This window comes from Vicugna pacos, chromosome 11, assembly GCF_048564905.1.
Source record: "Vicugna pacos chromosome 11, VicPac4, whole genome shotgun sequence".
NCBI classification, from domain to species: domain Eukaryota; kingdom Metazoa; phylum Chordata; class Mammalia; order Artiodactyla; family Camelidae; genus Vicugna; species Vicugna pacos.
This window is the reverse complement of record NC_132997.1, coordinates 23,920,225-23,945,597: the sequence shown is the minus strand read 5'-3', so window position 1 is coordinate 23,945,597 and position 25,373 is coordinate 23,920,225. Positions and strand designations below refer to the sequence as shown.

The following is a 25,373-nucleotide window of genomic DNA, read 5'->3' as shown; positions in this document are numbered from 1 at the left end:
GCTCAGTGAGGCTTGGTGGGTGTTAAGTTCTGAGTCTGGAAATAACTGCAAAAATTTTTCTTTCTTATTTTTGAATGATTAGTCTGCTGGACATAGAATTGTAGATTGACACATTTTCATCAATATTTTGAAGATACTTTTTTTCTTCTGCCATCTCTTCTCACTGATAAACCTGTTTTCAATCTGTCATTCTTTTGTAGATAATGTCTTTTATTTTTGTTGACTTTTGTAATTTTCTCATCCTTATTCATATTTGGCTTTGCTTTAATATGTGTAGTATGACTTTATTTGTTTTTGTTTGTTTGTTTATTTATTTATTTATTTATTATTTTTCCCTGTACTTAGAACTTTTATTTTAAAGACTGATGTGTACCTAAATGTTTCAAGAATTCTTGACAATTACCTTTTCATATACTGATCAGTTTCTCCTCTTTTCCTGAAATTCCTCTTAGATGGGTATTGGAGCCATTTGGTCCAACACTCTATGTCTCCTAAATTGTCTTTTATATTTTTAAAATCTACCCTACTCCTTTTGCTATAAGCTTCATGTATTTCTTGACAGTGTCTTCCAGTTCATTAACTCTATGACTCTATCCAACCTGATGTTTATATTTTCAATGCAATTATCTTAAAATCATACTAATTTTTTGTTTCTTAAGATTTATAATATTTTTTACCATATCTATGATTACTTTTAAAATAATTTCTCATTCTTATTTTGAATATTATCTTTCCTTTATCTCTGTGATGCTTATAAAAATATATTAAAATTCTGTTTGGATTTCCTATAGTTTTTGTTTCATCTTTCCTTTGTTAATAGCTGTATGCATTGTTTCTACTCATTAGTTTTCTTTAAGATATTAGAATGTTGATTTAAAATAGGTGTCAGAAGATGTCAGAAGTTTACAGCCTGTAGGCTTTTTGTAAATAAAATTCAATTGGAACATAGCCTTATACATCTAATCATTTATGAATTATCTATGATTGCTTTTGTGTTACAGCTGAAGAGTTGAGGAGTTCTGACCAAAACTGTCTGTCAATCTGTTTGTCCCTTGCTCTCTCCCATCCCCTGACCCGATACATCTGCACTCTCTTAATTTTTTCAACTATTTTGACTTAGTCTGTCTGGGAGTCCTGCCATGTGGACATGTTTAGTTATTCAAGATTCGGTCATCAAGCTAGTGAATGACTTGGCTCAGGTCACGCCTGGAAAGCTGTATCTGTTTGCTGTTGCTGCCCTAGACACACAGCTGTGTATGGACCACAGCTCTTTTCACCCTCCTTTCATGAGTCTAGAGCCCAGTCACAGCTCTGGGTTTCCAGTGGTGAGACCAGTTCCATTCCCTGCTGTGTGACCTCTCTCCCCACCAGTTTCCATGTAAGCCAAGATCTTTACTTTCTCCTCCATGTGCACACTTCGGTGACCTCTCACCTCCACATTATTTATTCCCTTAGGCTTCTCTGCTATTTCTGGTCCAAAGAGATATTAACATTTTTTGTAAAGCACATTGTGTTGGTTTGATTTTCTCTTTTATGTTCCCATTCACTGCTATGTGTTTTCAGCAGAAGTAAGGCTCATCCTATGAAGTCATCATTCCATTTGACTGGACATCTGTATTCTTTTATATATCTTTTCCCACTGAAAGTTACACCACGAGTATTTCCTATGTCATTTACTATAATTCAAGAACTGTTTAAGATGGTTTCATAATAATCCATCTTATGATTGTGCTGTAATTTAGTAAGTCATTAGATTCTGGTAAGAAATTAGACTCCAATTTTCCCTTCTCTTAAATATTTTGTTGAACATCCTTGTTGATAGCCTTTTTTCTTTCACTATATTTCTGACAATTTCCTTAATATAGATTATTACAATTACAATTACTGGATCAGATTTAATGGACATTTTGTAACATTCCTGATGCTTTTTTACCAAAATGCTTTCTAGAAGGGCAACTTATGAATTTAAAGGTTGGTTTGTCTCCTAAAATAGAATTGAATAATAAAAAATTTATGAGATTTAGATCAGTAAGGAATCTCAGAGATATTATACTCTAATACCTATCATTCAACAACTGTTTTATTAAATTAATAGAAAATAAAAAATAGAAACATAGACCCTTCCTTCATAGTTCATAGACTAGTAGAGAACTGATAGATATCTGAGTAACCACTACCCATTATAAAGGTATTTTTTTAGTTATATAAATAAGATACTATAGAAACACAGAAAAGGAATGATTGAATACACTTGTAGAATTATATTTAAATTGGATTTTGAAAAGTAACCAATAAAGTGACAAGAAATGGATGGTAAAATCTGATATAGCTAGAACATAAGGTACTGAGGGAGATGGAATCAGAAGATGGCAAGCCATCTTTGCAAAGGGTCTTAAGGGCCTGCTGAAGTGTTTGGACTCCATTGGGCAGTCACTGCTTAGCCACGGGAATGCTTCTAGGCCAGGACGCAGTGCACTCAGATAGGCTTTTCTGAAAGGCCATCATAAGGCATTTGTGAATGATGGTTTAGAGGGGAGACTTGAAGCTGGAGAACTAGCTAGTCAGATATTATCATGCAAGCTAAGGACCCTGGGTTAGGATGAAGAGGAGAAAGGGATCTGGGAGTCCTTGGAGATGCAATGGAGCAGGATTTTAACCAAACACATATACAGGGTAAGGAATTGTCTTGTTATTTCACACTATGGAAAAACAGGCTTTTTTCCATACACAGTATATCAGGGACTACTGGGCACCCAAGTCAGACACTGGGTCCCGTGATAAAAAGTCAAAGCCTGGGTAGGATGGGAAAGTTCTGGTTATACCTGACCTACATCACAGCTCTATGTCTGGTTAAAAGAAAATAGAGTATCGGGGGGGTCGAGATGGCAGAGACGTAGGACCACGAGTTCACCTCTTCTCACGACTAAAAACAAACCCACAGTGACTGCTAAACAACCATTGAGAAAAAAGACTGGAACCTAGCAAAAAGGATCTTCTTCAATTGGAAATATAGAGAGAGACCTGCAGGGGACAGTAGGAGGGCATGCTGACAATAGAATCAGGGCCAATACCGCCTGGGTGGGTGACCCACAAGCTGAAGCGTAATTAAGTCACAGAGGCCCTCCCACAGGACTGAGAGCACTGAGCCCATGTCAGGCTCCCGAGCCCGGGGTCCAGCGTTGGGAAGAGGAGAGCCCAGGACATGTGGTTTTGAAGGCCAGGGGCCTTACCTCCAGGAGCCCCACATGACTGGGGCAAACAGAGATTTCATTCTCTTGGGACACATAACAGAATTTCCCATGTGCCAGGTCCAAGGGTAGAGGCAGTGACTTCATAGGAACTTGGACCAGACCTGCCTGCTGGTTTTGAAAGGTGCCTGGGGATCTAGGGGATGCCTGTGCTTCACCCTGGAGACATAAAAGCTGATGGCAGATATTCCAGGAATGTTCATGTAAGTGAGCTTCCCTGGAGGCTGACACCTTGATTGGATCCTTAGGTACCAAGACCCAGCCCCACAAAACATCTTGTAGGCTTAAGGGCGAGTAAGCCTCAGGCCAAACAACATACAAGATGTGAAGACAGAAAGAGAATTATTGATCCAAAAATTTTTATAGAAGACAAAATACCCTGAATAGATAAAGCAATTTCAAGAAAGAAGAACAAAGCTGGATGAATCATACTTCCTCACTTCAAAGTTTATACAAAGCTACAGGAGTCAAAACAATATGGTACTGACATAAAAACGGACACATAGATCAGTGGAACAGAATAGAGAGCCCAGAAATAAATTCACAAATTAATTAATTTATGACAAAGGAGCCAGGAATATACAATGGGGAAAATGCATTCTCTTCAATAAATGGCGTCTGGAAAACAGAAGAGCCACATGCAAAAGAATGAAGCTATACCACTAGCTTACACCACCCACAAAAACTAACTCAAAGTAGATTAAAGAGTTAAATGTAGATGTAAAACTTATAGAAGGAAACATAGGTGCTAAGCTCATTGATATTGGTCTTCATACTGATTTTTAAAATTTGACAGAACAAGCAAAGGCAACAAAAGCAAAAATGAAAAAAAAATGGGACTACATCAAACTAAAAAACTTTTGTACAGCAAAGGAAACCATCAACAAAATGGAAAGGCAACCTATGGAACGGGAGGAAATATTTGTAAACTCATGTATGATGAGTAGTTAATATCCAAAATACATAAAGATATTCTACAATTCAGTAGGGAAAAAAAAACGAAGAAAGAAAAAGAAAAAACAATCTGATTCAAAACAGGCAGAGGATCTGAGTAGGCATTTTTTCAAAGAAGGCACACAGAGAGTTAACAGACACATGAAAGGATCTTCAAGGTGACTGACCATTGGGGAAATGCAAATCAAAGCCACAATGAGATTTCACCTCACACCTATTGGAACAGCTATTATCAAAAAGACAGGAAAATAACAAGTGCTAGCAGGAATGTGGTAAAAAGGGAACCCTCCTGCACTGTTGGTGGGAATGTAAATTGATGCAGTCACTATGGTATATAGTATGGAGGGTCCTCAAAAAATTAAAATATAAAGAACTACTATATGATCCAGCATTCTCCCTCTAGATATTTATCCAAAGGAAGCAAAAACACTAACTGAAAAACCTATCTGCACCCCTATGTTTACTGCAGCATTATTTACTACAGCCAAAACATGGAAGTGATCTAAGTTTCCATCAACAGATGACAGATAAACAAAATGTCATATATACATATGAGACAAATATTCCACATATAGGAAAATGTGATGTATATATATAATAAATATCCGATTGAATATATATGGGATATTTTTCAGACATAAAAAGAAAGATATGTTGCCATTTACAACAACACAGAAGGACTTGGAGGGTCTTCTGCTAACTGAAATGTCAGACAAAGAAAACAGATATCACATGATCTCACATTGTGGAACCAAAAAAGAAACCCTAAACAAACAAAAAACCCACCAAAACTGTTGAAACACCAAAACCTGACTCTGAGTTACAAAGAACAGATTAGTAATTGACAGAGGTGGAGGCTGGGAGCTGCCTCAGACACTATGGTTCTTCTCATTTTAAGTCAGTAAGTTTTGAAACTGAAGTGGACCCGGAAGCCAAGTCTGGCAGAAAGCGCCCTCCAGCACCTAGGGCTGTGATGCCTTCTGCCATGACCGGGGGGCTGGAGCAAACCCTAGACCAGCTGTCTTACCTGTTGCTGAGTGATGGTGCAGTGCTGGTGACACCTGGGGATTGAAAGAATGACAAGTGGATGGCCAGCACCATCTCTGAGCAGGTCAGCGCCACCTGTGGTTTCCACAGCACTGCAGGGACATACCCTTCAAGCTCCTGTCAGTGGTCTTTGGAGAACACACTTTGCTGGTGACCATGTCAGGCCAGAGAGTGTTTGAACTGAGGCCAGGAGCCCACTGACATCTGCCCCTGCCTGTAGGGAAGAGGCCGAGGTGGAGGGGTCCTGAGCCTCTGTGATGAGGAAGACACAGACCTCGGCCACCTCTCTCTCAGCTTGCCTCTAGGACTGAGGCTGTGGGCTCACACACCTCCCCACCCCTACCTGGACCAGCAGAGGTATGGGTACTTTGCACTATGTTAGGGAGAGTGAGGGTGAGTGCATCTCCCTCTCCCCACCCTCCCATCTAATGAACTTGAATTCGATGGTCCCAGGACAAAAGAAAGAAAAGAAAAGAAAGAAAAAATATATGAAAAAGATAAAAGGATCTGACTGCATTGATAGTGAACTTTTCATACTCAAAGAAATGTCCTCCAAATGTTAATTCTCCCTTCTTAGTGAGATAAGTTACTTTATTTATGTAATTGAAAGTATCTCATTTTTAGAATAATTTGAATATTCTCCTTTAAACACCCAGGTATCCGATTACTGTCCCTTACTCCAGGATATATCTGATTTTCCAAGGGAGGTGAGGCTCCTGCTCCGGGTTAAGACACATGTGACACTGCTTGCATGGGCTCTAATGTTCTGGCTAAAGGATGCTCAACCCCAGCCTTGGGAAGTGGGAGGTAATGGACTCAGAGGTTAATAGGATGATAGTGTGGAATTCACCCTCAGAAGCATAAGGAAAGTAGGATGTCTTACCACCTCAAGATCATCTCATAGAGAGGGGAACAGCATACCTGGAGGTAGACCCGAGTTCAAACCCCAATCTCAGGCTGAGTCACTGTGTCAAACACAGGATGCCATCATTTTACAAGAGCCAAAGACAACAGGAGCACTTCCTGTGCCATGACTCTTGTGTGATGTGTCACACCACGTTCCTTATTGCTCTCCAGGGCTCTGTGACTACCTGAGGTGTCACTTCCCTTGTTGTGAAAAGGGACCAGGGTGGGAATTCTGAACAACTCAAACCCCAGCACATGCGGACAGACTCAAGGAGATCACCACTGTGGCCCTTTGTTTTATTGTTGATACTGAGAAACCCAAGTTGACCTGGGAGCACAAACAGGCCCATGGAGTTTCCGCTCTGAACTTGACCCAGCCTTGGTCTATGTCTCTGCTAGAGTAACATTCCTCCCTGAGTTTGTAGCTGCCCTTCTAATCCCTCCCTGACCCCAAGACATTTGTCCCCCTGAGCACTGGGCATTTGTACTCTGGTGTCATGGGACCTTGTCTAAAGTCTTCTTCAAGACAGTCTCTTTCCAATTTCTCTTCCAAATACACTCCTGTTTTTCATACCTATTTCACTGGAAGTTATCACCTCTGATGCAGATGCTTCACTTGGATTTCTTATCTCCATCCCAACTCTTTGCTTTCCTCAACCCACAAACCCCTTTATGTCCCATGGTCTCTGCCTGCAGGACTCGAGGGGGAACCAGTTTCACTGCTCCACCTGCACTTCCATCGCTCCCCTCGTCCAGTCACCACCATCATTAGCCTCAAATCACAGTCATGGTATCCTACTCTATCTTCTTTTCCAAAGTGGTAGCTAATAACCTTTCAAATTGAAGTCAAAGTGTAGTGGTATCAGCCCCTTCCATCTTCTGACCCCTGGTAGCCTTACCCTCCCTTCTCCCATTCTTTCACTGCATTCTGGAGACTCTGGATTTGACTGGTCCTCACAAACACTGTGATCATGACAGCTCCTTCAGAGCTGTCACCTGTACTGTCCCCTCAACCTACAGAGCTTCTCTCCAGGTGACCTTCATGTTCAGGTGTCCCTTCCTAGAAGAGGTCTTTCAGGACCACTTCTGCCAAGGCTAACCCAGATTCCACTGCTTCCACTTTTCCTCTTCATATTTATATGTGTATCACCTCTGAAATTCCATACCTTCTGTTTAATTTGGAATGTGTTTGGAATCATCCTTTCCTCCCTAACAGGAAGACAGGACTACGTTTTAGTTTTAATTTCTCTTCTCCAACCCAAGCACAATTTTTTTCTTTAATCAATTCAAGGAAATGCCATACACTTTATTATGATGCTCCCTCTGTCATTTATTCACGTGATTCCCTCCAGTTACAAAAGCGTTATGAGCTCCATCCCTTCTACCATGATGAAAACCACTTTGCGCCCATTCCACTGGGAGAACACATCATCTGTGAATAACGGTACTAACTGCGGACCTAAATCTTAACTATGAAAAGAAAACCCTAACACTGCCCTAGCTTTCCACTGACGTGTGAGTGCAAGATGGCAAGCGAGACATGAGGGGCAGGGATGTGGAGGTGTCCGCAAATTGTCCAGGTGGATTTCTTCTTGGTCAGAAAACTCATACTGCAGCATTACTGCAGGAAAAAGAAACAATCTCCATGAAATTCACCAAATTTATTTTTAAATATATCTATTGTTATGACAGAATATAAGTATTCAATAAAAACTCAAATAAGCATACTCTATTATCATCTCAAAAGACATTGTCTTTTTTATAGAATACAAAACTCAGGCATAAACATTTCTTTTCCTTAAACTGATGACTTTTAAGATTTCAACTCTAGAAAAAATACTATGGCCAACTTAAACTCTATACTGATAAACTACATGTGTTATCTAATTATACTGCAATATTTGTATACAGAAACCTATATATACATTTCTACAATTGATGTACAATAGCTACTAAAACTGCCTTAAGAAATGTGGTGCAAGGAAGGTTCAAACTGAGTAAAAGATCAGTCTCTTAAACACATTTCTTTCACTGCTAATTAGAGACAATTCGAGCATTCTGTGAATATTGAGAAAGTCCCACATTTCTTGGTGTTTTCTGGGAATTCCATACATTTGAGATGGAGAAGGTGACCATGAAGAAGTTCACTGCCGTGCTCACTGGTACAGTTGGAGGGACTCTGGTCCAAAGGAGGGGATGCTCCTCCATCCACTGGCCTCCTTGCAGCGCAGGTGGAGATCTGACAGGGTGAGTGAATGCAGCCCGGCAGCTTGGGAGGCCTGGGTGGAGGGGAGGGCACAGCAAAGCTTTAATACGAGGGCCCACTCCTGGGAAAGGGATCATCAAGGTTTGGTGCCTGGTCCCCTGGCTGGTTTGTAACAGCCCCTTGTGATGTGCTGATCCTCGTGACCTCTTCTAGGATCGTGCGCAGTTTCAGCATCTCCACCACCTCTGCTTGAATAGACTGCAGGGATCTCTCTTTCCTCAGTTCTTCAATGAGAAAAGTGATTTCCTTCCTTGAACTCAGGTTGACCGTCATCAAGTGTCTGTAAGCCTTAGTGAGGCTGGGTACGTTTACTGGCTCCTTCTCTCGCCTGGCGTTCTTTAAAGTTGTCTCCATGCTAGGATACTCCTGTTTAGCCACATAAAGCTGGTCGATGAGCTGGCACTTCTCTTCGATCTGGGCAGCCAGTGTTTCAGCCGCTGCTTTTCATAGCTTTGATAAAGGTTACTTCTAACACACTGAATAAGTTTGCAGGTAAATAAGACACCACCAATGAGGTGAAGACAGGGAGACCCAACACTGCCTCTCACTGGAGGCTCTGGAACATGAGCTGAGAACACAGGCCATCGGGCAGCAGCACCACCAGGACCGCACTCAGCTTACTCAGGATCAGCCTGAAGCCAAGCTCCATGGAGGACAACAGCCCCTCCATGGCACTGACCTATCCAGGGCTCTGCCTGGTTACCGTGGAGCCACCAGCCACAACAAGCCCCCAGGGACACCCGCAATGTTCCACCTGGAACCCAGCCAGCAACTGACATCCCAGATTGGTCAGTTACCAGTGTGTGGGGGAGGGGCTGTGTCAGAGGGGAGGGTTGTAACCAAAGTGTCATTCTCTCCATTACTGTCCAATGGTAATTTTTCTTACCTCTTTGTTTTTGTGTTTATATCTATATACAGTAAAAAAAAAAAAAGAGTGAAATGTATCAACGTTAAGTTACTGATTTCACGAATTTTTCAAATTCCTAACCCTCCACAGTCTTCAAAAAGTCAATGTATGTATCATATGTTTGAATCATATCCATTAACATAGAATATACACTTCTGTCACATTTCAACTGAACCACACCCTCTGACAACATGCATCCATCAGTTTCATGGTGGCTGAACTTGATAAAAATTAAATAAATCACACTGCACACTGTGATGTCTGTCTCTTTTGCTCTAAGTAACATTTTTAAAGATACATGCTTTTAATTGAATATGCCATTCATTCTATTTGTAGCCCTAAATAATTCATCCTTGTAAGGTTATATCACTAATTAATCCATCCTCTTTTTTTTTAATAGACTTTATTCTTTTTGAGCAGTTTCAGATTCACAGCAGAATTGAGCAGACAATACAGAGTGTTCACACATATCCCTCATCATCACCACCACACACACATACTCCCCTAGCCTCAACATTACGCATCAGTGTGGCATGTTTGGTACAATTGATGAACCAACATGGGCACATTATTATCAACCAAAGTCTATAGTTTACATTAGGGTTCACTCTTGATGTTGTACATTCTGTGGGCTTTGACAAATGCATCATGACATGTAGCCACTATAGAACACACAGAATAATTTCATTGCCCTAAAAATCCCTTGTGCACCATCTATTCATCCCTCCCTCCCTCTCCCCAGGATCTTTTTATTGTTTCTGTAGCTGTGCCTTTTCCAGAATGTCATTTGGTTGGAATCCTACAGTTTGTAGCCTTTTCAGACTGGCTGTTTTCATTTAGTAATAGGTCTTTTAAGTTACTTCCCTGTCTCTCATGGCTTTAGCTTTTTTTTTACTGCAACTATATTTTTAAAATTTACCTATATGAACTGTTTATTGTTTGTAAGAACGTTTAGCACTTTAGCTTTTTAAACTTACATCATTATCAAAGGAATAAAGCCAACCACAAAATAAGAATTAATTGAAAAAGATACATATGCCTTGCTATTAACAGCAACATTATTTATAATTGCTGAGATAAGGAAGCATCTTAAGTGTACATCAATAGTTGAATAGATAAAGAAGATGCAGTATATATATATATCATATATATATATATATGAATACAACTCACTCATAAAAAAGAAGGATATTTTGCCATTTGCTGCCCTTCATTCACTTTTCTTTTCACTTCAAAAACCAGACATTTTTAACTGGCAGAGGCAGTTCTATTACATGAAAAACAACAAAATACCTAGAAATAAACTTATCCAAGGAGGTTACCTATATCCTGAAAACTGAAATGACACAAAGAAATGGAAAGACTTCTTGTGCTCTTGGATTTTAATAATCAACACTATCAAAATGGCCACACTGCCCAAAGCAACCCACAGATCCAATGCAGCCCCATCAAAATATTCATGACATTCTTCACAGAACTAGAACAAACAATTCCAAAATTTGTAAGGAACCATAAAAGACACTGAACAGCCAAAGCAATCTTTTGTAGGTCTGTCTTTTTTATTTTTTTCTCCACTTTCTTCTTTTTGTTTTCTTTTCTTATGGTTTGATGACTAAAGAAGGTCCTTTAACACTTGTTGTAAAGCTGGTTTGGTGGTGCTGAAATCTTTTAGCTTCCATTTATCTGTGACACTTTGGATGGAAAGAGTATTCTCGGTTGTAAATTTTCCCCTTTCATTACTTTAAATATATCGTGCCACTCCCTTCTGGCCTGTAGAGTTTCTGCTGAAAAATCAGCTGATAGCCTTATGGGAGTTCCCTTGTATGTTTTTTGTTGCTTTTCTACTGCTAATTTTAATATTTTCTCCTTATCCTTTATTTTGGTCAATTTGATGACCATGTGCCTTGGTGTGTTCCTCTTTGGGTTGATCCTGTGTTGATCCTGAATATCAACAATTTTCTATGATTCAACATTATACAGTAGAGATTTAGACAATGATGAGAATATGACTCTATAACAAAAATTACAGAAAGCAGCCATATCTACACTCATACATATGCCTATGTATCTGTATATAGATATATTTTTATTATTAATTAAAGAGAATTAAATTCTGGGCTCAACTATAAGCTTCCTGGGGACAGGGCATCTTTATCTGCTGACCACTGCATTCCCAACACGTGGCACAAAGCCTGGTGTGTGGAAGGTGTGCAATTGAATTTTCAATAAATGAAGACACTATGAGATCAGCAAGAAATCCTAAAAGAAGGTAAAAGACGGAAAAATGAAAACAGATATAAATGAATGAGAGAACTGAGAAATTAAGAAAGAAAGAAATCTAAAGGCTGGTTCCTTAAAAACAAACAAAACAAGCAGCTGCCTGATGAAACCAAGGGGAAAAGACAAGAGTCTTAGTGGATACTGAACACATGCTAAGCACAGTCTGAAACATGTTTACACGCATTTTTTTTTTTCATTTACACTTCACGTCTCACACCAGATACCAAGAAAAGCTCAGGATGGATTAATCACAATGTGCAAACTATACATATCATTGCAATGAACAGATCTTACTTAGGTGCTTGAACAAAACTGAATATCTGAACAAACAAAATGCCAAAAACAAACAGATAAACACACTTATTGAACATCTGGAGAAATTTGAACACTGAATATTTGATATCAAGAAATGAATTAACACTTTAGGGTGTGAGAAAGGTCTTTTTCTTAGGCCCTTTAAAATCCTTATCTTTTAGCTGTACACATTTTTAGATGAAATAAGATTTGCAGCAAGAATCCAACGAATGGAACTGATTAAATAAACTCTAAAATAGTTAATCAAGTGAATTTTTATTTTATTTATTTTTTAAATGGAGGTACTGAGATTGAACCCAGGACCTTGTGCATGCTAAGCATGTGCTCCACTACTGAGCTATTATCCCCCCAACTGAATTTTTAAATATCACATAGTGGAAAATTCTTTAGCAACATGCTGTAAAATACTTAAATATATGTAAAGATGAAAAATAAAATTCAAAACAGTATAATGTTAATTTGCTTAAAAATACAATATGTATTAAAATATCATTTAAAATAAATGTATATAGTGAGAAAGCAAGAGTGAGAATACATACATTCAAAAAATTAAGAATTAAACCAAAAAATATGGATTTGATGGTTGGCCTTACAGGCGATTTTTACTTGCTTTCCACGGTTCCAAATTTTTCAGATTCCACCTAATTAGATGTACTATGGTCAAGAAAATAAAGTGAAATTCAAACTTTTAAAGGCCCCAGGTAGCCCCTTCCTCACCCCCTCTGCCATTACCTTAACTCTACACCCTCATTATTTTGTGCCTGAATTGTGTTAACATAGTTCAATCTTATTTCTCGTTTCTCTCTGTGCCCCAAAGCCGGAGGTGCTTTCTAAGGGAAATAATCACATCCCGAGTCTCAGTGGTCTCTTAGGCACTGGAGAAATGCAAAATTAAAAAAAAAAAGATTCCTGTCATCAAAAATATAGAGGACATAGGTTAGAATTAAGCCTAGTCTGTAACGGAGAAGTGCTAACATCAGTAGCTTGAACTGAGTCCCTCAGGCGGAGGAGGGGAGCTTGGAGGGAGCCCTCCTGGAGTCCAGGGTCCCGAATGCCCGCTCAGGGCCAGCCTGACAATCCATATATATTGGATATTTTATCTCTAGTTTCCTACATACCAAGGTAATAAAAACAACTTACTGGCCTTATTTTTAAGTGGTGAAAATTCAACAGTATATATTTATATAAATTCAATATATTTAAATTAGTATTTAATATATTTAAATTACTGTTTAGATTAAATTTATATAAATATATAAATACACTTATATTGGTATGTTTAAACTAGCGTATATTAGTATACATTATATATGTATTAGTTTTATATATTTTAAAATAGCTTTATATATTATATATATATTAGTATATATATGTATAAATTAGGCATATATTTAAATTAGCAATTCATAAAACAAAACAAGTTCAACTATATGAATAATAGTTCTTTTTAATTTACTTTTTTCTTATATAAAATTAAGAGCTAAAAAATGTCAATGCCAGTATTAACTAAAACCACTCACTATGGGTTAAAGCAGACGGGAAAACAAAATTTACTAATGGAAAGTGGCACTGGCTACTAAAGCTTTAACAGGAAAAGTCCACAGTCATTGTGCTAAAACCTCTGGACGCCTTTATGGTAGTACGAGAGCCGACGCGGGGTATAAGGGGGGAAAAATATAATAATAAATATATAAATATAAAAAAATATATAAAAGGGGCCAACTCCAAAAGACTCCTTAAATCACAACAGCGATGCTGACTTACCCTTCCTGAAACGCGAACAGTACCATGCCCAAACCCATTTAAACACTTGAAGATGGAGACATTCCACACCCACACTGGTGCCACTACATGCCTTTTAGAGAGCCTGCGCAGGGGAGCACCCCTGGCACCACGGAAGGTGCTGAACCAAAGCCGACCGCGGAAAAGGCAGGGAAGGGAGGAAAACAAGACGATGACTTCAGGGTTGTGCACACCCACCGCTGACAACCAGACCACAGCCGCCTCCTCAAGCATCTGAAGTAATTCGCGGCTTCACTATGGGGACGTCAAGGGAAGGCCGCTAGGCGAGCACTCTGGGGTGGGGGTCCGTTCGCGTCCTGAGGTCCCGGGTTCCCCGGGTCCCGGCCTCCGACCCCAGCTCCCCTCCCCCACTCCGCGGGCCATCGAGGGCCGCCCGGGAAGCGCTGCGAGTAACGCCCCCGCCCAAGCGACCCGACCCCGCTCGAGACCCCCGGCGCGCGGACGACGGGGCAGCCCGGCTGCGGTCCGGCCAGGGTCGGAGTCGCGGGTCAGGCTCGGGCAACGGTCGCATTCGACGAGGCGGAGCGGGAGGCCGGGCGGGCGTGGCCGGCACGCGGGGCGCGGACACTCACCACACCACGCGGTAGGAGCCCTCGAGGATGAGACTGCTGGAGCGCGGCCCCACGTCGAACACCTGCCCGCGGACCAGCTCGGGGCCCGCGCCTGCCGCCGTCTCCACTGCTGCCGCCGTGCTGGGCTCAACACTCCGCGGGCGCCGCTCGGCCCATGCCGCTCCTCCCGGAGGGACCGCGCCGCCGCCGCCACCACAGCAACAGCCTCAGGGGAGCTGCGGGGCGTCGGAACGGCCAGACGCTCAGACCAACTGCCAACCGCCGCCCGCCGCTTCCCTGCCTGACCAACTGGCGGGCCGGTAGGCGGAGGGAGGGGCGCAGCTCAGGAGAGCTCTGGGGCGGGGCCGGGAAGCGCGAGCGCGGATTGGCTCCTGTGGTCTGGGGGCGGGGCTGCGCCTCAGGGTGGAGACGGGTTATGTGAACTGGTGTCAACGCAATTTGTTTTCAATTTTTTTTTTCTATGAGAAATAATTTTGCTGTGAACATTTGTAACCAGTTTTTTGGGGATCTAGGTTTTATTTCTCACAGCTGCATACCTGAGATTGTCATGGCTGGGTTATAAGGAAACTCTATAGTTGGCCTTTTTAGAAATTCCAGGCTGTTTCCAAAGTGGCTGCATCGTTTTACATATTTCCACTAGTAGATTATGAGAGTTCCAATTTATCTCTCCATTATAGCCAACACCTGTTATCGTCTATCTTTTTGATACAGTCATCCTCGTGGTTCTAAAGTGGCATCTCCTTGTGGTTTTGGATTGCGCTTCCCTGATATTGAGCTTCTTTCATATGCTTGTTGGCCATTTGTATATCTTCTATGGAGCAATATGTATTAGCAATTATGTATTCTAGATAAAATGCTCTTTTCAGAAATATGATTTGGAAAAAAATTCTCTCATTCTGTGGGTTGTGCATTACTTTCTTGAGAATGTCCTTCCCCAGGGCCTGGCATTAGCTCTTCCCTCTGCGTTGAATCCTCCCTGGGGAGACCCTCCGTGGTCTCCCTCCTTCCTTCAGGTCTTGGCTCAAATGCCTGCTTGTCAGTAAGATCTCCCAGGATCCCTTGTAGTGATCACCCAGTGAGAACAATGATGACAGTCCCATGCATCACTATCCGTCCCACCTCCCTGCCTCATTTCCCTTCAAGCTTTTATTACCATGTCCATGTAAAGTACAGTCTTTTGTGAATTGTCTAATTCTTAACTGAATTGGAATTCCAGAAAGGACTTTTTTAATCAGTTTGTTACTGCTTTATCCCAAATGTAATTCACTTTACATAATGCAGTATGAATGCACATGAAAGAATGAGTTGCATGAGAATCAATAATATATTTCACTTTATTTTAATAAACCTATGACTTTTTCCAAATCTGCATGTGAATGTATATGCGAGCATAGTTCAGTCATTCTTTAGTTGGCTGATATAAAACTAATTTCTTCATTTTTCATGGGAAGTAACCTTTGGCTTTGGAAGATTTAATAGAAAATAATGGAGGAAAAGCTAAAATAAATAAGTAACTACTTAATAAAGACTTAAATGTGGCTACCAGCGGTGCAACTTGTACTGATTGAAGCTTGAGGATGGGTAGCTACTGGGAAGCATCATATTCTGCCACTGTGTCTCCCCTCTGAGTGTGAGGAAGTTTGCATGTCCATGGATGCATGTGTGACCAGTCTGGAGGGTCACAGTTCTGGATGGCTTGTCAGTATCAGCTTCTGCTCTTTCCTGGCCTGGCCTTGTGTAGATTGACAATCAGGTTCAGTCCTTGGGAGATTACTGGGAGTGTCTGTCTTTCCCTGGGACACAACTGGGAGAAAGCCACTGGCTCTCCCGTGGATGACAGAACTGGGATGTGGGGGTCACCAAAGGACATTTCCTGCATACTCAAAATTCAGATTATGAAGGAAGAATCATATAAGAATCTGAGCCAGTTATTCCTTATACAATGTGCCACAGATCATATTTCTGGTATTTGTGGGCAGGATCCAAGTCTAGCTTGGGTCTCAAATGTTTGTACTTCTTCCCAGGATTTGGCTCTTCCCCCCAAGCTGTACATTTGGCTCTTCCTGGCTGTGTCCTGGTGAGGGTCCTCAGTGAGGACCTTTTCTTATTTTGTATCCAGAAGCAAGAGCCTAGACATTGCAAATTATGGACTGTGTTAATATTTTTTCCAACACCTCCATAGTGTAATGGAAATAAAAGCAAAAATAAGCAAGTGGGACCTAATTAAACTTAAAAGATTATGTACAGCAAATGAATCCAAAAACAAAATGAAAAGACAATGTACAGAATGGGAGAACACATTTGCAAATGATGAGACTGACAAGGGATTAAATTTCAAAATATACAAACAGCACATATAACATGATTTAAAAGAAAACAACCAACCCAATCAAAAATGGGCAGAAAATCTAAATAGACATTTCTCTAGGAAGACAGACAGCTGGCCAACAGGTACATAAAAAGATGCTCAATATCTCTGATTATCAGAAATTCAAATCAAAACTACAATGAGATACCACTTCACATCAGTCAGAATGGCCATCCTTACAAGTCTACAAAGAATAAATGCTGGGGAGAGTATGGAGAAAAAGGGGACCCTCCTACACTGTTGTGGGTAATGTAAACTGGTGCAGCCAATATGTAGAATAATATGGAAGTTCCCCCAAAAAACTAAAGAGAGTTCCTGTATGATTGAGCAATGCCACTCCTGGACATATATTTGAGTAAAACCATAACATGAAAAGATGTATGCACCCCAGTGATCCTAGCCGCACTATTTACAATAACCAAGATATGGAAGCAGGATAAATGTCCATGAACAGATGACTAGATAAAGAAGATGTGGTATATAAATCCACAATGGAATATGACTCAGCCTTTAAAAAATGAGATTACACCTTTTGCAACAACATGAATAGACCTAGAGATTATTATGTTAAGTGAATTACATCTGACAGAGACAGACAAATGCCATATATCATATATATGTGATATCAAAAAATAATGACAAAAATGAAATTTTTACAAACTAGAGTTGAACTCACAGACATAGCAAATAAACTATGGTTACCAAATGGAAAAGTGTTGAGGGGAGGGATAAACTGGGAGTTTTCAAAGTTTCAACATCATTAAGACTTAATTCTTGATGGACCTTGCAGTCTTCTATATAAATTTAAAATAAGTGGTTAAGTTTATTTAAAAAATCCTGATGCTGTTCAATTTATTACATTTGTAAATGATATTGAGGACTATAAGCATTATAATAATATTATCCAAGATCTCCTTTATGAAAGATCTCTATTTGTTCAGATCATCTTTTATGTCTTTTTAATAGAGTTTTAGACTTCTTTAAAGAAGCTTTGTGTTTTCTTTGCTGAGCTAGTTTCTAGGTACTTCATATGTTTCATTGCTCATGGGAATGGTATTTTATTTTTGTATTATTTCTAGTTATTTTGAGGGTAAAGAAATGTTTTCAGTGTCTTTCAGTGGTAAGAATTATATGATCTCCCTTATGAATATTTTTAAACCTAAATGTTAGTTAATAGTACCTATACGTCATAGTTAAAAGAGTCTAACACTAATTGAGATGTTAGGGATTTCTCCCCACACCAGTGAGCAATTCTCTGTGACACCAGCTGGGTGTTTACAATTCAACTCAGTTCAGACAGTGTTTATGTGGAGATAGTGTTGGAGTCCACAGATGAAGGGCTCAGTCCTGCAAGACTGCCCGCTCTCATATACCAATCAAAAGTTGTGACTGAGCAGCTTATAGGTTCCAACAGTCCCCTCCATGGGTTTCATTAATTCTCTAGAGAAGCTCATAGGACTCAGAGAAACATTTCAATCACCAGATTACCATTTTATTATACAATGATATAACTCAGGAATAGTTAAATGGAAGAAATGCACAGGGCAAGGTATGGGGAATGGGTGTGGAGCTCCTGTGTGCCACTCTCCCTGAATCTCCACGTGTTCACTGACCCAGAAGCTCTCTGAAACTCAACCTTCTGGGTTTTTATGGAGGCTTCATTACACAGGCTTGACTGATGAAATCATTGCCATTGATGATTGAACTCAGTCGCCAGCTCTTCTCTCCTCTCCCTGGAGGTCAGGGGTGGGACTGAAAGTTCCAACTCTCTAATAACTCAGTTGGTTCCCCCTGACCACCAACCCCATCCTTAGATGCTATCTGCAAGTCACCGCATTAACATAAACTCAGGTGTAGCTTGTTATGAATATCAAGACACCTTTTTTTACTTCAATCACTTATGAAATTCCAAAGGTTTAGGAGATCTGTTCCAGAAATTGGTCAAAGACCAAACACATATTTCTCATTATAAATCACAATATCACAATAGTCATATGGGATTTTAAAAGCAAAATTTTTATTTGTTTACAGCAAAATAATTGAAACAGAGAAGTTAGTATACACTTTGTAGAATCTTTTGAAATTACTGTGGCTTTCTTTTTGACCTTATGTAGGATCAGTTTTTGTGAAGCTGTGCCCTTTTGGGGGAGCTATAATCCTAAAATCCAGAAACATTATTTATATTTTAATTTAGTAGGTTGTGTTTTACACTCAACATTAATAAAAATCTCTAATTATTTAAAATTCTTCAAAAGCATCATTTAAACAAATGTATATTTAGTCCAAATAGAGAAACACTAATTTCTTGGTTTCTGTTACTTATTTCTCTCTGGCTTACCTTCTATATTTTGGGCTGGCTTTTATGTATCTTCTTTTCATCCTTTTCTTCCACCTGACCCTTGTTAACTAAATACCACTTCCCCTAAGTTTCATGCTTAGTCCGTCTTAACATCTATCCTCAGGAACCCTTTCCTTGTGTTTTTATGACTCCAGATTCAAATTTCTGGCTCAGATCTCTCTGAATTCCAGACTCAAATTTCCTGTTGCTTTTTAAAATTCTCTGTATGGGTATGGGACGTGATCCAAACTGAACTTCCCTTTTCTCCAATCCCACTCTGCTCCCCTGTTCATTGCCTGCCCTGGTGGGTGATAATAGCGTCTGCACAATCCTTTACCCAGTCTCTTCTGCCAAAAACCTGGGATGTGTACAACTTAGTAAGTTCCTCACATTTCATTCTTGTATCCAGCTAGGCAATTTCACTAATTTCCTGTTAAAATTTACCTCCAAAATTAAAACAAAAACAAAAACCTCATCTCCTCCTTTCCAGGTAGATTTTTAACATTCTTCTCAGAATTATTCTATGGCTCTCCATTAACTACCAGGACAAATTTTAAACCTGAGATTTATGTTCAAGCAGAAGATTGAATGTGTTCAGGATGGAGGTGATGGATTTGCTAACAGTTTGTGATTCAATGCAGCATAAGGGAGGCATCCATCCTAGGGTGTCCAGCCTTGGAATGGCTGGTCCCAGTTGGAGTGATTGCATTATTCACTGGAGATGTTCAGAGACTGATTGGAGATGTTCAGAGACTGGCTGGAGATCTGTGAGGTGACCACAACCCTGGAGAGGCTGAACTTGACCACTGACTTTCCTTCCAACTGCAAGAGTCAATCTGATGTTTGAGTTCAAAAGTTGAGTGGCAACTATGGTCAGTGTGTCTCATTCCTTTTACGAGACTGCTTTAAATTTGTGGAAAACCCTTCACTCAGAGGTATTTTAAAGCTGACATTTATTAGACTTGCTTTTATGGATTTAACATAATAGATTGACATGAAGTTTTTAAAGGCATTTTCCTTTTGACATTTTTATATTGTTTTCTTTGAACTTTGATTTATTTCATGATTTTTGAAGAAATTACTGGAGAAATCCATCATCTAACATAGGTCCTGAGAGGGGTTGTTTGTCATTGTCACATATGTTCTAGGATATTCTTTGGGCAATTTTATTAGATTCTTTAGAGTAAATTTCTCAGCTTGTTCTTGTCATGTTTTAGTCCTTGATCAATTGAAGTTTCATAGATTCTTCTTTCTTTTTTATTCGGTTATAGTCAGTTTACAATGTTGTGTCAATTTCTGGTGTACAGCATAATGCTTCAGTCATATATATATACACATATATTTGTTTTCATATTCTTTTTTATTATACATTATTACAAGATATTGAGTATAGTTCCCTGTGATGTACAGAAGAAACTTGTTGTTTCTCTATTTTATATACAGTTGAAGTTTCACGGTTTCTTTTCTTCTCCCCCCAAAAAAGCCTTCATGGATGCCAAAATTGAACTTTAAATTTATACAAATTTTAGTAGTGACTGTATAGTGACTGTAGTCAGAGCTCTCTCTATCAGGTCACTTTTTGAATGCTCTGTCGCTGTGTGATGTTTTATTGTAATTGATTTTGAACACTTTTTTTGCTACTTTTTCTCCATATTCTTAGTTCAGGTAAAAGAAAAAAATGCAACACATGTGAGTCCTGCTTCATCAGACAGAGCAGTCACCTTCTTCAAAACTATTATGAAGATACATTATGGTCACTTACTATTAAGGACTAAGGAAACCAGCACATCTGTACCCCATCTGCATTTTATAAGTTTAAAATATCTAAGGCTTCCTTCTTTCTCTGGAGTTTTGAGCCCGAGTGTGGGAGTGTTGCTGTAAGAGTGTCTGGATCAGCACCAGCCACGGGCCCAGTGGGTTCTGAGCCCTGGGAAGCAGGGAGCTTGGCCCCTTGTGCTGAGTCCCTTCCTGAGCTGTGGGTGTCATCTCTGCAGGTGGGGCCCACTTGGGTCCTTGCTCCTCCCATGACCCATCCAGCCATCTGACCACTCACTCGCCTTCTTTTCTTGAGAAATTGCCAAATGTTTATTCTCATAAGAGCCACTCTTCCACTGTAAAACTTGCAGCGCTTTGGATCTGACATTAGACATGTTAATTTCCATGTGATTGTAATTGGCCTTGTCTGTTTTTATTATTTATCCAGCATAGGCCATCAGTATATGATGATACATAATATGTGATCTCTCTCTATTCTCTACATCATGAACTTAAGGAATCATCATTAATGTCTAACTCTGGATTTGCTGGTCAACTGCATTTCCTCTTATGATTTAAATTGGTAGATAATATAGGATTTCAAGAGAAATTTATTAAATAGATATGTCTGAGCTATGATATCAGAAAAAATTAACATAATGAGACTTATTTAATTCATTTTGCATAAGAGATGTGGCCTGTAGAAATAAAAACTTATATTGATACCTTTCAAAATATAGCAATTATATTCATCCTTCAACCATTAAAAAATATCCAAAAGGAAAAAATATCCACTATATGTTTCTAGGCTGTTAAAGTATAAATTGAAAACAGACTATTACAAATTAATGATATTATGGTACATAAAATAACCCAAAACTCACACCTAACCTTCCCCCGTGTATGAGCTGGGACATGTTACCTAAGTATTTGGCTCTTGATTTCTTTGCAGGAAAAATTAGAGTATTAAGCCAAATAATCTCTAAGGTTTCTGGCTCTAAAATACTGGAAATTAAGTGGTGGATTGTCACTGAGTCATTAATCCTAATAACAACAAACAATTGTTAGTATTTGGGTCCAATGAAAACAGAAAAGTTGCATGTATCATCAAGGCTAGTGGGAAAAGAGGTCTCCTGTTGTCTCCAAGAGCTAGTATCAGTATGGAAAGTTTCTCTTCCTGTTTGGACACTTTATAGTCTCCAGTAGACAGAGAAGGAGCCAGGGACTCTCCCTGCTCTGTGTTATCACTCGTCAGGAGCCCATACTCTGTCTACATCTCTTCTACAAGAGTGTCCTGCCTGCGTTGGCCTATTATATTGTCATTAGTTAAGGACAGGGAGCATGTTTTCCTCAGGATGATATCCTTTGGTGAACCCAGGAGATTATTCGGCACATGATGACCCCTAAGAGCTTGGTTATATCTTGTCTTTGCTATGTCCTGCCCCCCAGTTCCACTAAAGATGTTTAATTAAGATAGTATGTTCTGAATAGAATGCACTTAAAAGTATTCCTTCTTGAGCTTTGGTCAGTGTGATTAGTTGTTAGCCCCTGCAGGGCACAGACCTTGTGGTCTCTTTTATATCTTAGAACAGAATGTTGGTCAGAAGTTTTCCCAGAGGTGCTGGCCCACACAGAAGTGGGAGATGCTTAGAATAAAAATTAGGAGAGCAGAGTACGTGTCCAGTTTTGGTGCTGCCAAGTCTATGACATCAGGCAGATTCTAGAATCTTTTCATTCCTCATTTGGTTTCTTTGAAATCATGATGATAAATTCTTTTTTTTTTTTTTTTGGTTTGCTTTTTTGGGGATTTAGAAATATTCATCTTTTTTATTTAAGTATAGTCAGTTTACAATGTTTATCAATTTCTGGTGTACAGTGTAATGTTTCAGGCATATTTATACATACATATATTCATTTTCATGTTCTTTTTCACTGTAGGTTACCTTAAGATATTGAATACAGTTCCCTGTGCTATCCAGAAGAAACTTGTTGTTTATCTATTTTACATGTAGTAGTTAGTATGTGCAAATCTCCAACTCCGAATTTATCCCTTCCCACCCCCTTTCCCCTCTGGTAACCATAGGTTTGTTTTCTATGTCTATGAGTCTGTTTCTATTTTATAAATAAGTTAATTTGTGTCTTTTTTTTTTAAGATTCCACATACGAGTAATACCATATGGTATTTTTCTTTCTCTTTCTGGCTTACTTCACTTAGAATGACGATCTCCAGGTCCATCCATGCTGCTGCAAATGGTATTATTTTATTACTTTTTATGACAGAGTAGTATTCTATTGTGTAAATATACTACAACTTCTTTATCCAGTCATCTGTTGATGAACATTTGGATTGTTTCCATGCCTTGGTTATTGTAAATAGTGCTGCTGTGAACACTCGAGTCCATATGAATTCATGATGATAAACTCTTGCTCTGCTTTACAAAGCTGACAGTAGTTGTGGATATGTCTTTTTCATTGTATAGTTCTATTCATATAGAAGGTTTCTTGCTTTATATAATGTCACGGCTTCCTTACCCGACAGCACTCCATTGTAGGGACTGATGATTTTACTTCATTGTGCAAGATCACTGTGTGTGTTGTGATGGTAAATAGTCCTTTCAGATTGTCCCCTGGCTGTTGTTTCTATGTTTATCTAGCCCTGTGATGTTTGCTTACCAGTGCTAGAGGAGTATTTATAGATATGGATATAGTCGGCCCTTTGTATCTACAGGTTCTCTGTATCCACCAGTTCAACCAACGGCAGGTCAAAAATTAAAAACAAAAAATCCAGAAAGTTCCAAAAAGCAAAACTTAAATTTGCTGGGTCCAGCAACTATTTACAGAGCATTTGCATTGTATTGGGTATTATAAGTAATCCAGAGATGATTTAAAGTATAAGGGAGGATGCGTATAGGTAATATGCAAATACTAAGCCATTTGATATAAGGGACTTAGCATCTGCAGATTTTGATATCTGAGGGGGTCCTGGAACAAATCCGCCACAGATGCTGTGGGACAACTGTAGCTTAAGCCTGCAAAGCGATTCCACGTGCTAAAGTTAATAGTGTGTAAGTGTATGTGGGAGGAGGGAGAGGGAATTAGTGCAGAAATAATTGGAGAGCATTAATGATTAGTAAGTTCCCTGACTGTCACTGGGTGAATATGATTTTATCATTAATTTAATAAAATAGTGAAACAGACAATGAAAGCATCTTTTTTTAAACTGAAGTTAAGAATTGTAGCTAGGCTGGAGAGGCTGTGGAGAAAGGGGAACCCTCCTACACTGCTGGTGGGAATGCAGATTGGTGCAGCCACTATGGAAAACAGTGTGGAGATTCCTCAAAAGACTAGGAATAGACTTACCATATGACCCAGGAATCCCACTTCTGGGCTTGTATCCAGAAGGAAATCTACTTCAGGATGACACCTGCACTCCAATGTTCATAGCAGCACTATTTACAATAGCCAAAACATGGAAACAACCTAAATGTCCATCAACAGGTGACTGGATAAAGAAGATGTGGTATATTTATACAATGGAATAGTACTCAGCCATAAAAACCGACAACATAACGCCATTTGCAGCAACATGGATGCTCCTAGAGAATGTCATTCTAAGTGAAGTAAGCCAGAAAGAGAAAGAAAAATACCATATGAGATCGCTCATATGTGGAATCTAAAGACTCATGGACAGAGAATACAGACTTGTGGTTACCAGGGGGTTAGAGGGTGGGAAGGGATAGACTGGGATTTCAAAACTGTAGAATAGATAAACAAGATTACACTGTATAGCACAGGGAAATATACACAAAATGTTATGATAAATCACAGAGAAAAAATGTGACAATGAGTGTGTATATGTCCATGAATGACTGAAAAATTGTGCTGAACACTGGAATTTGACACAACATTGTAAAATGATTATAAATCAATAAAAAATGTTAAAAAAAAAGAATTGTAGCTAGGAAAATCATAAATATTTACCTTGTTGATATAATTAACATACGCTAAATGTAAAAAAAAAACACTTGATGGTTGAAGATATTTTAATCCGTGTTAACCTTGCTTATATTTTTTCTTTTAGATTCTGGGTACATTCTTATGATTCCATTATTTACTTATGACTTCCATTAAATTGAGACAAATTTTTATTTATCCAAGTACAGGGCCTTTGAGGAAAAAAGAAGGTAATAGATAACATTTACTGGGCACTATGTTAAGCCCATTACAAAAATTATTTAATTTAATTTTAAAAACTGTCATAGGAGGCAGTGAGGATAATTATTCCAGGTATAGGCGAGGAAACTGAGGCTTAAGAGGGGTCCAGTCAGTTGCCTGAGGCCACAGCTGGGGCGGTGGCAGCATCAGGAGGCCCCAAGCAGGGGCTCCACAGCCTAAGCTCCTGGTTGCCTAGGCTGCGCTGCTTTGCCTGGATGGCCTCATGGAGTCTAGTGACAGATGTTTACAGTGGAAAGGGATGGGCAGAAAGGACACCATTCTATAAAAAAAGAGAAAGAATTTCCCTAGATTTCTTCAGCCATCCATTAGGTATGTGATGTATGTGATTAGTGAGATGAGCTTTCCTAGGTAAAGACAGTGTGACCTAGCATTCCTGGG

The 25,373-nt window shown here is 39.4% G+C and overlaps 1 long non-coding RNA gene and 1 pseudogene across 1 annotated transcript; both read left to right on the top strand.

Moving 5' to 3' along the window:
• The window catches only part of LOC140699217 (formin-2-like), a 162,487-nt pseudogene that overhangs the window by 16,605 nt on the left and 120,509 nt on the right, over nt 1-25,373 (top strand).
• LOC140699221 (uncharacterized) lies at nt 6,186-9,586 on the top strand. Its single transcript, XR_012077234.1, has 2 exons — nt 6,186-8,402; nt 8,575-9,586. It is a non-coding gene; the product is annotated as an uncharacterized lncRNA (long non-coding RNA).